General features: G+C 31.2%; 1 protein-coding gene and 1 long non-coding RNA gene across 3 annotated transcripts in view; both read left to right on the forward strand.

Moving 5' to 3' along the window:
* LOC149482110 (uncharacterized) overlaps positions 1-15,732 on the forward strand; it is a 100,274-nt gene that overhangs the window by 66,964 nt on the left and 17,578 nt on the right. For both annotated transcript variants that reach the window (XM_089704127.1, XM_089704128.1), the window contains exon 4: positions 1,123-1,148. The gene's annotated coding sequence lies outside the window, so the exon portion shown is untranslated. The remainder of the gene's footprint in view (positions 1-1,122; positions 1,149-15,732) is intronic.
* LOC149482111 (uncharacterized) lies at positions 2,531-3,583 on the forward strand. Its single transcript, XR_016316718.1, has 3 exons — positions 2,531-2,673; positions 2,800-2,861; positions 2,936-3,583. It is a non-coding gene; the product is annotated as an uncharacterized LOC149482111 (long non-coding RNA).

Raw genomic sequence — 15,732 nt, forward strand, 5'->3', positions numbered from 1 at the left:
GTATTGGAAGCGTCTAAAAATGGCATTTATTAATTTTTACGTAGCTTTATGCCATTACAATGATATTCCGTTGGAATTATAACAATTCTTAACATTTACGAGAAATTATATCAATCTGACTTTACGTTTACGTCCTTCAAAACTTACATCGTTGGCATTTATCGACTAGTGCGGAAAGTATCGATAAACAAATTTCGATAATGGAAACGAGTTCACATTTTTTCCATGCTTAAGCTATAGTTCATTCTCTATTGAAGATCGCAGCATAATTAATTAATTACCGTTCGCGTTAATTTACTTACCTATGATAATATAAGTTTTTTAGAAAAATTAAATGGGGGATTCCATTTTCATGATAAAATAATATACACTGTGTTAAACGGGTTAAAGATTACGAGAAAATGATAAGGTGCATTTTTATGTTTTGGAAAACTTTCGTTTTACTTACCGTTTCGTTTACATAATAGACGTTAAAAATTCATTTTATAATATTTGTAAAAACATGTTTACCGACGTGGCTGAATGCAAACCACGCCTTAGCCTATAAAATAGTAAAGTATCGACATGATCCATCATACGAGCAATCACTAAGACGAACTGTCATAGGGATCATCTTAGGCCGCGCCGGGTATACATATATATCATTGAAAATATATATGCAAGCTGAAACGAAACAAAAAAGAGAAAAAATAACTGTCCAAGAACTTTTTTACCAAATTCTAAAAGACCGGAGTGATGTACAATTTGCCTAGGAATCGAATTCACGCAAATGGATGTTTAGGGAATGTGCTATATGCGTAGCAAGTCACGCTGTCACGCGGAGTGACACGGGCGACGTGCTGCAGAATAATGACGGCCAAATGAACTGGACACGGGATTCAAATGCGTGACGCAATTGCATTAAAGAACTGGTTGGCTGCTGCATAAATAATGGGTGTTTGATTTATGGCTGAGGCCTAACCTTAAGTGCCTTAAGGTTCATCAAAATTAGTCGTTGTGAAAAAATAAATCAGAGCTTAATAAAATAACAAACTGGTTTCAACAATTAAATTCAAATATATAAGTAAATTATATGTTAATTGTACAAGCTTTTATTAATGAAAAATGTCAATTGTTTTTCAGGTAGTCAAGTTGCTGTTATCAGAAAAGTAAGTGAAAATTTTAGTAATCGAATTTTGCAAAATCTTTTTGCTTCGTTTCCCCTTACATATATATTTTCAATGATATGGTTAATATTTCTACAATTTTATTATATGTATAGATAGATAAAGGAGTGAACGTTAAAAAATTTAACACGTTTCATTCAAAATATTGTTATGGTCGAAAATCGAAATATTGCAAACAAAAAAATATTGGAGACTCTCTCACAGTTAATTTACTGGAAAGATCAATGATCAATGAAAATAATGCCACATATGTTACTGATATACCTATTTAGGCAATTAATCATTAGAAATAGATCCCATAATCCGCTCTTATACCTCTGTATTTAAACATCATCGAACATCAATTAAGCACAAATAGAGCGGAAGCTGGGATACGGCCTTCAAGGTGTGAGCGCAACCATTAATCCCAAAAATCGGATCACTTTAGCCTGTGATTTATAGAATTAATACTAATTTAGTTATATAATATATATATTCCAACAGTGCCCTCGTCTCAATGTACAATATCCACTCATATTCGTATTATATAATTACTGCTGAGCAGGTACCTACTAATGTTATAAAATTAAATTCCATTAAAATATTTTGATTTAACATCGTTTATCTGAAACTTAGGCAATCCAGTCAATGGATTATAAAATGTCTAGTACCATTGCTAGTTATTTAATCCCTCAAACTATTTCGTTTTGAACTTTAAATTGGACGTATATTATGTACACTCGGGCTCTTCAAAGCTTCATGTCTGCGAATAATGATGGCGCGTCTGAAGCACACGTGACGATGAATTAAGGCACCACACTAAACGTATGTTTTAGTTTCACCTCGCATTTTAGAAGGAACAATTTAGATGCAAACGAGCACACAAACGAGCCTCGAAATATTGTTACTGGGCGCTCTTATTTCAACTTTTAACTCGCGCGTAACATGCTAGCGCTGTCGTTAAGGTGATGAATTAATTTTTCTAACATTTACGGCCCTTTTTAAACCTTCGTAATTTTTATATTATTAAAGTTGTCGTGATGAAAATTCTTGACAAGAAAGTTCAATAGTAACACAATACGTCTACCGTTTTAGAAACATGATTCCATGATATTTTCTCGATAGAAAAAAAATACAAAGTTCTCATTGTTATTTTTTTTTAATCTCTGGCATCTTCAAAATAACAAACGTAAAGTTACGACTTTTTGGATATTAACTATAAAATATACAACCTATACGTCTACCGTGTTAGAATTTTGAAATATGCGATGGTTTTGAAATAAACAAGAAATACTTGAAATTAGCGCCTGACCAGCCAATATAGCGAGAGCCGCCCTGTACCTTCCTACCCCGATCGCTGCACGAGTCATTCCCGCTACGGCCGTCACACGGGTAACTTGTGTCGCTTGCGCAATCGTAAAAAAGGGTGACAACACGATAAGACAAATGGGGACAATAAAGAAAATAAGAAGAAGAAACATAAAGGTTGGAGGAAAAAGAATGCTTACAATTGGAACAAATTAATGAAGTAAGTTGGTTTTATTTTAAATTTGATGATAATTGTATTATAGACGATGTTTGATATGTACTCCTGTTTTAAGTACATAACGAATGTGTAAGATTTTTTCATTTATAGCATAAATAATCTTTTCAGAAATCCGGAATCCAGAAGGAAAATAAACCCACTGATTGTTCACAATGTGAACCCACTCCTTCGTAAGTACCTTTATTCAGTCAAAAATGTATGTTATCAACGCTCTACTGGTTTTATCGCATGATTCCATTTTTAGCAAAAAGCAACAAAGTGCAAAGAAATAAAAAATCATGGTGAACTTAGTGGAAGTATGGTGGACGTAATATGGAATTATGGAACAGGAGCTCGTTGGAGTAGTATTATATTTTAAAAAAATACGAAAAAACAAAAATTTCTTAGTAGGTGGTAGATAAGTATGTTGTATAAAGAATTTGATGTTGATATTTATTTCATTTATACTTACTACACCTGTGCGGGAAATTGTTTAGTACTAAAACAGGTTTATATTCATATTTACATAGTAATGTGAGTTTTCATTTCGAAAAATTTTGTGTAAGTATATTAAATTGAGTTCCTGGATGATCTGGAAACACAATTGGGCCCGGAGGATGGCGCTGCAGTCACTCCTCCTAATCACATGAACCGATTTGGATGAATATTTGTGTGCACATTTCATTGTTGTGGGATGATTGGTTGATTCGTTTTCACATTAGCTAATATTATGTATTTTTGTTGTTAGAAAGTAAACTTAATTTAATGTTTATAATACATTATTATTGGTATAAATAAGCCAGTGTTCGTCTCACATTGCTGTACCTGCCTACCTATCCTACCAGGGCCTAACTTTGTTCTGGCTATTTTATTTTGATTATTTGTAATGAATAATTACAATTATAATAGAGTGCAAAAAATAAAATATATTTTGTTTTTTTTAAACAATTTTTTTATTTAAAAAAATATCATTCTGACCGCGGCTTTGCCCGCGTGGAATTAGGTTATATCGTGAATCCTGTTTTATCCCACAGAAGTGTTCAGTTCGGATAAAAAGTATCCTATGTGTAAATCCAGGCAATTAGCTATATTTTATCAAAATTGGTAATGTAGTCGTGACGTGATTAAGTAACAACTAACAAAAAAATATACAAATTAACATCCAAAGTTTCGCATCAGTTTTACTGTATTAGCGATATCTTCCACTCTTGACTTTGACTGAGAAGAATTAGGGTTTATAACTTCTTTCAGAAATAGTACCTTTCATTTCTGGGCATGATGTAATATCTACGTCAGCATCAAATTCTATCTAAATCAATTCAGTATTCCGCGTAATTAGGTACCATTTCATTTTTTCAGAGTAACAATATTTTTTGTTATTTTAAAGATTATTTATAACCTGTATTATTTTGTAATAAAGTAAACATTACGAAATAATAATATGTAATTAATAATTATTAATAATGTCTAAGTAGTTGTTAAAAAGAAGATAATTTTTTGTTTATAAGCAAGAAAATAAAACCAATAAATCAACAATTAAATATATGTATAACAATATTATAACTGTATGACGACTCCATACATGTTTGTCCCGAGTCGGCCAGCGGCAGCGCGGCGAGTATGCAAGAATGACTTCGCGCACACTCGCGTTCGCGATAGCGAGCTATTAGACTCCGCCCGCCAAGCAGTGGATTTTTTTTTGTGTATCGTCTTAAAGTTACAATGTATATTTGTCTTGAATTTTGAATTTTATTTGAATGTTTAATAGCAGGTTAATCCATTCCAGGCAGCTCTATTAATAGTTGGATTATACTCATTTATTTACAAACGTCTTAATAGCCTTATAAAATATTACATCACGCGAATAGAACATTAAAAAAAAGTGGCTTGAATAAATATAATTTACGAAATGATATTATTATTTAAGTCAAACAAGAAGTCTTCAGAATAATTCTCAATATTAATGTTTACTTTAATAATAATCAATTAACAATTTTTCAATTTAATAAGTCATAAGGCATAAGGTACTAGCAACATCAAAATAAGGTCGGAGGGTACCTAAGTAAATATTATAATTAGAATCCATAGGGCATTAAGTATTGTATCAGCAATAAGTGAACTTTTAAATATATTGAATTCATTGATAATTTAGCTAACATACGACTATGTTACGATTATTTTTCAACTATTAAAACAACAATACATTTCTGTAAATTATTGTAATACAAAATGAACATGTAAACAAATCTGTATAGTTGTGAAATATACAATACAATAACGAAATTGTCGCAAGTCGCCTCAGAACCGACGTTATATTGATCCCTCCATTTACATGTTTTCCGTACCTATAAGAAAATCCCTTCGCAGTACTGCAATTACACTTCGACAGCTCCGACATAATTATATTGGAATAAATTATTCTTGAAAGGATGACAACATTATTGTATCGATCGTAGAATCTATTCATATGAGCCGCTCTCCGCTTTATATTATGGGTCGATTATTATATTTTATGAATATTAATTTTGTAACTTTTAACTCGTGTCAAATATAAATGGCGTTAAAATCTTGATAATTCAGAATGTTATCTTGTATTGCAATGCAACTCTATTGCGAAAATCAACCTTTATCATGGTCCTATGTAGTTATCGTGCATATTATTGTTTTTGTTTTAAATATCCAACAATCAAATTTTCAATGTAATTCAGAACGTCATTAACTCTTATTTGCATAAATGGGGAAGTTTCAGTTTAACTACAAATTAATCTTCACTTCCAAAATCCTATAGGTATACATTTTATAACACAAATATAATTGGATTCGGTCCCAAAAAACATGGTGTCTTATAAATTCCAATAGTGAAAAGCGAGCAGGTGAAGAGGGTCGCATGCAATAACTCTTCTTGCATCTCGGAATAACAGCTGTCGGTACTGTTACGTGTTACTTTTTGCTTCCTACATTGCATCGTCATAAAATTCGATGCAGAAGAAATGTGAAAGCGTCATTTTTGGCCTATTTCTATCATGTGCAGTATTTTTATTGATGTATAATTTATGTAATGCTATTTATTGTACATATTTATTTATTTTGTTCGTAATGTAGACATATTTAAAATTGTAAAGGATATATTAACGTCCATGACATGCGTTGAGAAAAAATAAACATTTTAGCACATATTTTGATTGTTGAAACATTGTTTTAAATTGGAAAGATTCTGTTCCACTAATAATTTCCGTATCTAAATTGTTGTCGAGGCGGATCAAAACCAATTTTTCGGATCGGATTAATATCGGTTTGTAATTAAATATTGCTGTGAAAATCTATTGAAACAAGGAAAAAACTAACTTTTTAATATTGTCTAACATTATATTCTATATACTTGCGTTAGAGCTTACTTTGGTGTGATAGTTATACATTTATTCGGTCCGTCAATAAGAAGCTTTTATTATCGATTAATGAAAAAAATTCCTTTAATAATGAGATTAATTTATCTTTAATATTATCAATTCCAATTGCAATTCACGTGCCAAATGTAATACGCAACATTGCAACAGAATGGTGGTGCGAGGTATTTTATAGCTACAAAAATAAAAATAAGTAATTTTTCCTTAAAAAAATCATTGCTATTTATAGTCAAGTTCCACACAAAGTTCATAGTATGCGAAAAATAACATTGCTGTAATATATTCGCAGCCAGAATGTATTTACTGAAAGAGAATCTTACAAGAACAAACTTTGGTATTTGTCTTAGTATCGTATTCACAGTTCAATGGAAACAAATAAATTGCAATAAATCACAAGCATCTAATCTCCCGAAGTAATACAGAATAAACAAAGCAATAAAAAGAAAAAGTATAATGAAACTAGTTCTAGTGGATATTTGTCGGTACCTGTGACGAAACGAGCTCTCTTAGTATGAGAAACACGCTCATATATTTTATGTTACTAATATACTAGAAACTTCTACCATTTTCTTAGAAAAATGACTTACTAAACAGCTGTAATAGCATTAGATACACTATGTATCTAACAACTTTTCATTATGCTTGTACTTTGTAATATACTTAATGTTAAATTATTCATTGAAATTGATTAACTTTAACGTTAACACCTGCTCAATAAATCAGTATTAAAACGTTAATTAAAATGCAATTCTCCAACTTGTTCTTAATTTTAAACTCAAAGACTTATTCATTGCCTTTGACTCTAGTACATATTATTACCAAGCAAAAAATCATTTCTTTAAGCCATTATTTCTACGACTGAAAAAATCTATTAAGCTTCCCTACTGATTAAATAGCAAAGTCCAGACATTCTTTTGTCTTTTCATCCTTCAATAACCTCATCAAAAGATACTATTCTTATATTAATTTGGATAGACAATTCATTGAGAAATAGAATAGATATTTATTAATAGAGAAAATGTTAATTAACTATGTTAGTGACATTATCACTATCATTTTAACTAAGTTACATAATACTGAAATTTCTTATAATAATATTTACAGGAAAATCTTCACTACATAGTATAAAACAAAGTCGCTTTCCCTGTCCCTAGTCTATGTCCCTATGTCCCTTTGTACGCTTAAATCTTTGAAACTACGCAACGGATTTTGATGCGTTTTTTTTTAATAGATAGAGTGATTCAAGAGGAAGGTTTATATGTATAATAACATCCATTAAATAGTGGAGAAGTACTGTTATTTTTGAGATTTCTAATGTGATGTCGTAAAAAATACATTTTTTCCGCTTACATTGCAAACGCAGGCTGAACCCTACGAGTTTTATCAAAATAATGTACTAAGTATTATACACATTGAAAAGGTCTACAGAAAAGTCCGCAATGGTATATGTCTATCTCTTATGGATAACCCACAATAACTTTTTTTTTGTCATTTACTTTTTACGACAAATAATGGCTAATTTTCGAAGCGATTTTAACCAATACAGCATTAATCCTTAACCAATTAAATACCTTGAATACATTGTTCATTTAATATAGATCTATATGGCCCTTTACACCGTATGATTTAAGTGAATATTTTCGAAGATATTACAGATTTAAAAATTGCGGGACGTAGAGTTTGCGGCGGTACCGGCCGGCCGCCCGGCTATCTATTATATACCCGTGCGAAGCCGTAGCGGGCCGCTATGTTTTTATATACAACGTTCACAGTTTTTCTGTAGTGTATTTAGTATCAGCATTGCACCCGTGCGAAGCCGGGGCGGGTCGCTAGTTATTGATAACCCAAGACTAATAATTTTAATATTAGGTTATTAATACTATCTATATCTGATTGCTTACATTCTATATTTTAAGATCTTCTCAAATTAAGGGCTAAAACTATTTCAATCAACCACAAAAAAGAAATTTGAACTACAACGCAACGCAAGCAAAGCCGACAGCGTAAAGCTAGCAACAAATAAACATTCGTCACGTATCATAGCTGACTTTTGACCTCATAGAATAATGAACGTGCAAGCCCACACTAACCTACGCTTTGTTATGGCATTCATATACCAATTAAACCAAAATGATCGATCACGGCTACGCGTAAATGAAGACGGTTTATTTATAAACATCTTAACACTTTATAAAAGACAATAGAATAACGCCTTGACTTATTGATAAAAATTGCCAAGGTTTACGATGGTGAGTCAAACTATTATGTTTCATGTAAACAAAACATTATAAAGCCTTAAGAGGCGTTTTGAATTGAATTAATATAATTATTGAATAGAATAAACACGTTCACGCTTAACAAGTTTGAGAAATATACAACTATTTTTTGATCAAAAGTGTTATCTTTGTCCTTATTATGTAAAAAAAAATATGAATGAAATAAATAGATCTAGAATACTAGGTACAATTTTCGCTAGGTTTCGAGGATCATGAACAACTAATCATCAGTCATTTAATACTTGACGGCCATATAAGGAGATCACCCGTCAAAATTTAATACAATTTTGACACGTTAAATTTTAAGACGTGAGTGAACGGCATTGTTATTCTATGTTCCATGTAATTGAACAAGGATGACCTTTCTGTCTATCTGTGAGTCGGGGATATCACGACACTGTCTCAATAATATAGAATGGAATATGAAAACTTGCATATCGTATTTACCCAGGGTCTGCTTGTGTGAGCACAACAATCATTTAAACTTGTTCAACTTTAATACGTAATTTTCATAATGACTATAATATAAACAAAATTAAAATAATCAAATTTAAGACATTTGCTACAATCTAGATTAAAGAAAAATTAAACACTAAGTCGCTATTACACGATAGGTCACGTACACAAGGTAATAATATATTTGGAACTTCAGTTACCAAACAACAAGAATGGTCGAAAATTAATGTACATTTAAATGAAGGTAACAATTTAGAATTTCATAAATAATTTATTTAGCATTCTTGACATTGTAATTCCGACTGTGATAAGACTTTCGTGACTACTCCCCGAGGCATGCTACATTCAATTTTACGAAAGAAATATCTCTTATCGGGGTGTATAATAATAATTTATGAAGCACTTTATGATGTTTCGAGTGAAAAGCTTGGCCAAGAATTTAAACCGCTTATGTATTGTATAGCTTGTAAATAATATATTGTGTTGCTCTTTGTTTTGGCCTGATATAAAATTAAAGGTATTTGATGTTCAAAACCTTTAGAACGACTGTTTTAGAATGAGCTACATAACATTATAATATGTATGCAATTAAATTCATGGCTGAAATTGTCTCGACTATTTCAATTATAATTCTCGTGTCGGAAAGAGCCCTCCAACCTCCGGTTAAATATAACAAAAGCTTAAAAATGACAACGGCCTTGTATTAAATCGATTCAATGAAAATATTAGGTTAAAGGTTATACGAGATGCTCCGACCGATTGACCTAAACTATTGTGTTTCTCTCCTACTTGCTGATGTGAAAAATTAAATTCTTATTTTGTACACGAATACCATTGAAGTCACGGCCGATTTAATATTGAATTCAGGATCTGTGAATACTTGCTTAACGCTCAACCGACACTATTGATTTCATTCCATTCATCACGTTAACTGACGGCCATTGTAAACATTGTGGTATATACATCTGTACATTCAATTGATCAATTCATATGTTGTGAATGTTTACTTTTGTATAAACATAATAGATTACATTAATATTATTTGGCTAGCATTAATTTTAATTAGAGAATAACATGCAGTAGTGGCTGTCAAACACATAACATAAAGGTTGAAGGCCAAGTAAATTGTACCAAAAACGGTATCTATTCTTAGAATATTATAAATTGAACGGTAATTCCAAATAGTCTATTTTGCAATCATTAACAAAATTCCTTAAATGCATCAAAAATCCAATTAACATAGCTCGTGCAAGACTTAAGCCGAGACCCGGTAACAGGAGATTAAGTTCTGGCTTAATTATGCCGCCGCCCCTGTTCCACTCGGCTTACTATTTTGCTACAATATTTAGCCTTAGATCCTTGTGGCATTAACCATTACATCTATTCTCTTTGGCTTATGCCGTTATGTTAAATTTAATAAATTCACAAGTGACAATATTCCTTTACCAACAAAAGCGAGACTGACTATATCATATGGACAAAATTTAGTAAAATATACAATACCTATTCTGAGTTGATTTTGTCCAAACAATAAACTTTATAAAATTTAAGCTCAAGTTCATGTTATACGTATAATTCGGCGAAAAAGACCCTCTTTTCTCTATGATATCGAATCAAAAAATATTTAAATAATTTATTTCCCTTTTATTATATATATATATATATATATATATATATATATATATATATATATTAATCAACATCATAATTAAAATTACTTTGAACACCTGAATGTTAAGTTCCAACAGTATAAAGAAAATGACAGCTTAAAATGTTTTCCGACAGTAAGCATGTCGATACTGTGAATATCCTTTTTGACTCGTAGTCAATATACCAGTAAAATTAAACCTCGAATAATCCTTAACCTTACATCACTGTATATTATACAAAGCTTTAATCCAAGAAAAAGAAAACATGTTTTTGCTCATGAAATACAAGTTCAACATACCTTATAAGACGTAATGTTAGACGTAAAATCTTAAGAATTTCCAAGAACAACGATACGAATGTGTATTTATAATTACAAGTTAATTCAATTTGAGATAACGTTTTCATTAGGTGTAAACAAGTTAGCTCGAAGCGCAATTACTATCGTCCTATAGGTATAGCGAAATGATATTACAGCCTGTGACGTTCCCCTTAATAACCTCCGACGTAATTAAAATCCGGACGACGGATTAATAAACAGTTCACTATAGATAAGCGTTTATGTTTTGCATCTGTGCAATATATAACTATGCTCACATAACTTATTTGTACGATTTACTCATTCATACGTGATTCTTGTAATTATTTACGGTCTTTATCATTTAGTTTGGGTACTTAATTATAAACTTAATTCGAGTGTAAATTACTAAATATCTTACATAATATTTTAAGACATAACGCGGGAAGGTCATTTCAATGCCTTTTCAGCACATTACCTAGATAATAATAGCTTATTAATTTTATAGTACCATGTAGCCTTTGCAATACCAAATAAAAAACTCTTTGTTAAAAATAGGAGCAAAAATATCATTTCGTAATTGTTCGATTGAATCGCTTCGGATTAGCAGGGAGAGTTGTTGCGTGAATTTTAATTCTCACCGATTAGACGCCAATTAGTATTCCAGACAAAACAACAACTAATAAAAAGGAGGCGCCGCGGGGAAAATTGAAAATATCCGCAACAGTCAAGAAAATGACAAGGCCTCTTCGTCACGCCGTGAAATTAGAATCGTCCAACATTCTGTATTCCCGTCACGTGGCGCCAAAAGTTTGTTTACGTTTCCATTCTATTATAATCTTGAGGCAATCTCCATAACAAGCGGCTGCTTATGCCGCTACCGATATCAATTCACGGACCGACCATTTATACTGTTTGCGATCTACCCTTTTATTGGAACGCAAAAACATACAATTGGAATGATACGAGTGCATTATCGACGCCCGCAAATACTACAGGGAATATCTGAATTGAATAGATAAATGAAATTACATTGGGATCGTTCTATCCTTTTGAATTCAAGTGTGGGGGCGTAAAGTATGAGTGATATCATCGTAATTTTTCCTTTTTAATTTTCACAGAATCTCAATTTTTATCCTATTGAATAATTATTGGTATGTTAACAAATAAAAAAGTAAAACGTATTTTAACAAAGCGTATATTGCTATAGGTCAAGTAAACTAAAATAAAATTAGTTTATGTTCATCCGACTGCAAATATATCGGAAACAATAAAAACTACCACTGAGTCATAGTATTATATCAGTATTTAAGAAACTTTAATAATATAAGTGAGGGCGTAAAGTATAAAGATATTTTTATTAACTGTGAATATTTTAGGCTTAATAATAGTTGAGTTCATAAAAATATTCGTATAACAACAATAATGTAGGCGTTAAATTCCATTTTGATTTTAGCACTTACCTAATATTTCTTTATTTACTCATGAAGTATCAGTGAATGCAATAAAATATTATTAAGGTTATAATAAGTGTAAATTCATTGAGTCAATACATTTATAGATACGTAAATCACGCTAAGTATATTTGATGAACGAATAAGTAAAGAAAAAGATCCTCCAAGGATGGATAAGGAATTTTAAATATCTATTCTATACTAATTAAAACTAACTTCTATTCTGGCAATTTAAACTAAGAATAATTAAGACAAACGTTCCAGTCCCAAACAAAAGCTCAAATAGCCCTTAGCTAAAACTTACCCCTAAAAATGTTTCTACCTAAGAATTAACAGTAATAAATGGGCGATTAACATCAAGTTCAACCAATTCAAAGTTGTAGCCATAATTATGTTATTAACAACAATTAGGTACCGCGGCTAACAATGTAAGGTCGCCAGGGTTAATGCACATTAGCGTACAACTATTATAATCTCCAGGCTAATGCGTAAAGTTTAATATACGCAAAATGCCCCCTACATCATTACAAATGACGCGTTGTTAACTCATTATCGTAAAACCCAGTACTAGCAAAGATATTACGTCTTTGTTTCTACTATTCTGGGCTTCTCTATCTGAATTTCATAAACGCACACCGTTGTTATTGTGAATATTAAAGCAAATGCTTAAATTGTTTGTCGAATATTCTTTTTAAAACACAATAAATAAGTGTATTTCCATTTTGCACGGTTGACAACCAATAAAATAGTGCGGATACAAATATGGGAAAGTGGTGAAAGATATTGAAAACAATTTATTCAGTACACGAGTCCTCCGCACAAAGAGACTTATTCCTTACCTCGGATTTCCTGTAAACAAATACAGCGAGAACAGGACATTTAACATTCAGACAGGGAACAAAGTGGGCAGTCTCCACCGGCCTTCGAAATTGAGCACTAATACACGTATATTAGTTTGCAGACATTGCCAGGAGAATACGTCTCGCTGTAACTTAATCCCGCATGAAGAGGGTTTTTCCCTTGTATTTTAGTCGGAATTATTCTTAGTTATACCCTACATGCTGTTGAAATAGAAGCTTAAATATAGTGTTATAAAATGTTATCCCAATAATGAATATAAATTAATTTTTAAATAACTAAATTTTAATTATGCGCTCTTAAAAATCGTTGCGAAAAAAAAACGCAGAATACGTTTAAAATATTTAAATAGAAACAGAGTTGGAAGTAGAGTATGACATCAAAGATTCCATTACAGCTGTTATACGTCCATTACCGGCTCGGCCCTCGCTCGGAGCGACCAGGACATGAGAATTTCCAATCTGAAATTCAAAATCGTGTTGAAACAGATAAGTGGAAAGAATATCCCCATTAAAAGTCGATGGCGAATGATATTTTGCCGCACCCCATTAAAATGAAATTTTATGATAATCGCCCCTTATAAACCATTGACATTTTCGCACTCCACATCGAGTATTCCTTTTCCTTGCCAATGAAAATGAAATACAGAAAAGAATAGCAGTACTAATGAATTTAAATGTTATTCAATTAAATGCACATGAATTATTCAGTAAAAGAATGCTAACGTAGAAAGAATTCCAACCTCCGTCGACCGTCGTAGCCTTAAAGATCTCGGAGCGTATAATTAATTACTTTTTAGTGATAAACTAAGATTGATTCCATTGCGTTAGAAATCAAAGATACAGGAACAAAGAGCTGTTTGACTGGTTGTTCGTATAAATAAATTATCCTTGCCAAGTGATAGTCGTTAAAGCAACTTTTTTCTTTGTCCATAATCTTTAATTGGCTACGCATTCCTAGAAGCGCGCCGAACTATTCTTGTACATTTGCGGCGGAAATAATAAAGTGCTAATAACATGTTATAATATTTAATAATTCATAACCTGTAATATATATATAGTATTGTTCACTTATAAAGTAAAAACTTTATTCAGAATTCATTTAATAAAAGGTAATTTATTATATTGATATTCAAATCCACCGGCATTTATCGACAAACTTTTAACCCTTTAGGTGAATGATCGGATTATCTTCCCAGTTTTTTAAGTCCGAAACTTATTGAATGTTCAGATTAAGCTAATAGATCAAGAGCCCACGACGGCCAGACTTTCCTTTCTTTCGGAAAGTTGAAAGTTTCTCTGTATATGTCTCCTATACAGATAAGAACGACCAGCGACTATCAAGTTTGGATTGTGGTTACTTTGGCAGGAAACAGGTAGTGAAGGTGTATAAAATAGTACCTAACTTTCATTATAGTTTAAAAGCTAAATTTTATATATGTTACTTGGGGACCTATAAAAAGACATTACCTTAAGAGCCAGACAGTTTTCATGGTTCTTACATCTAGCCAGACACATTTAAAAAATAACTAACATATCATCAAATTCACATAACTACCTAAAAGCGTAACAAATATGAAATAACCCACTAAAACATTAGTTAACTATAATTATTAAAAAAATAAAAGTATAATATATAAGTAATAAAGTTATTGCTTATCTTTTACGGGGGTTCATGTTGATGAAATTTCACGTATCTCGATGACACAATAAAAAAGTCATCGGGATACGTGAAATTCCATCAACATAAGTCTAAGTAAAAGATAAGTAATAACTTTATTACTTATATATTATACTTTTATTTTTTTAATAATTATAGTTAACTAACGTTTTTAGTGGGTTATTTCATATTTGTTACGCTTTTAGGTAGTTATGTGAATTTGATGATATGTTAGTTATTTTTTAAATGTGTCTGGCTAGATGTAAGAACCATGAAAACTGTCTGGCTCTTAAGGTAATGTCTTTTTATAGGTCCCCAAGTAACATATATAAAATTTAGCTTTTAAACTATAATGAAAGTTAGGTACAATTTTATACACCCTTACTACCTGTTTCCTGCCAAAGTAACCACAACCCAGACTTGATAATCGCTAGTCGTTCTTATCTGTATCGGAGACATATACAGAGAAACATTCAACTTTCCGAAAGAAAGGAAAGTCTGGCCGTCGTGGGCTCTTATATTATAAATTTAAATGATAGCCAAAAAGTCATTGTTTACTTTTCTGTTAAGATTTGAGCACGATTGGATTTTTTTTACTTTTAATGTAATCATATTCTTTAATCTTTTAATTTTATTTGGAATACTAATAAAAAGTTATACCAATTATTTTTTAATTTTATACATATACTTAACAGGGATTATATGATTTGATTTTTTTTTATATATATATTGTATACGCTACATAGGTAATATTCTGTATCGAAAAATTCATAATTTAATTTACCCTTAAAAATATTCTACAACAAAGAGGTTATAAATCATTCGCCCATTCTTTATTTAATCACTAAACAATTATTCAATAAATAACATCGCTACCGTAAAATCAATAAATATAATTCAGAGAGATATTCACTAAATTGGGTTAAAGATTTAAGAGTGACAGTTTGATAAAAAATATCCTAATCTCATAAGCCTTTGACCGTAACCCACGCAAATTAATGGCTTGTCCT

The sequence above is a fragment of the Colias philodice genome, chromosome 15, assembly GCF_061535455.1.
Source record: "Colias philodice isolate Cphi_HAF_F1 chromosome 15, ilColPhil1 Martin Lab GWU primary, whole genome shotgun sequence".
Taxonomy (NCBI): Eukaryota; Metazoa; Arthropoda; class Insecta; order Lepidoptera; family Pieridae; genus Colias; species Colias philodice.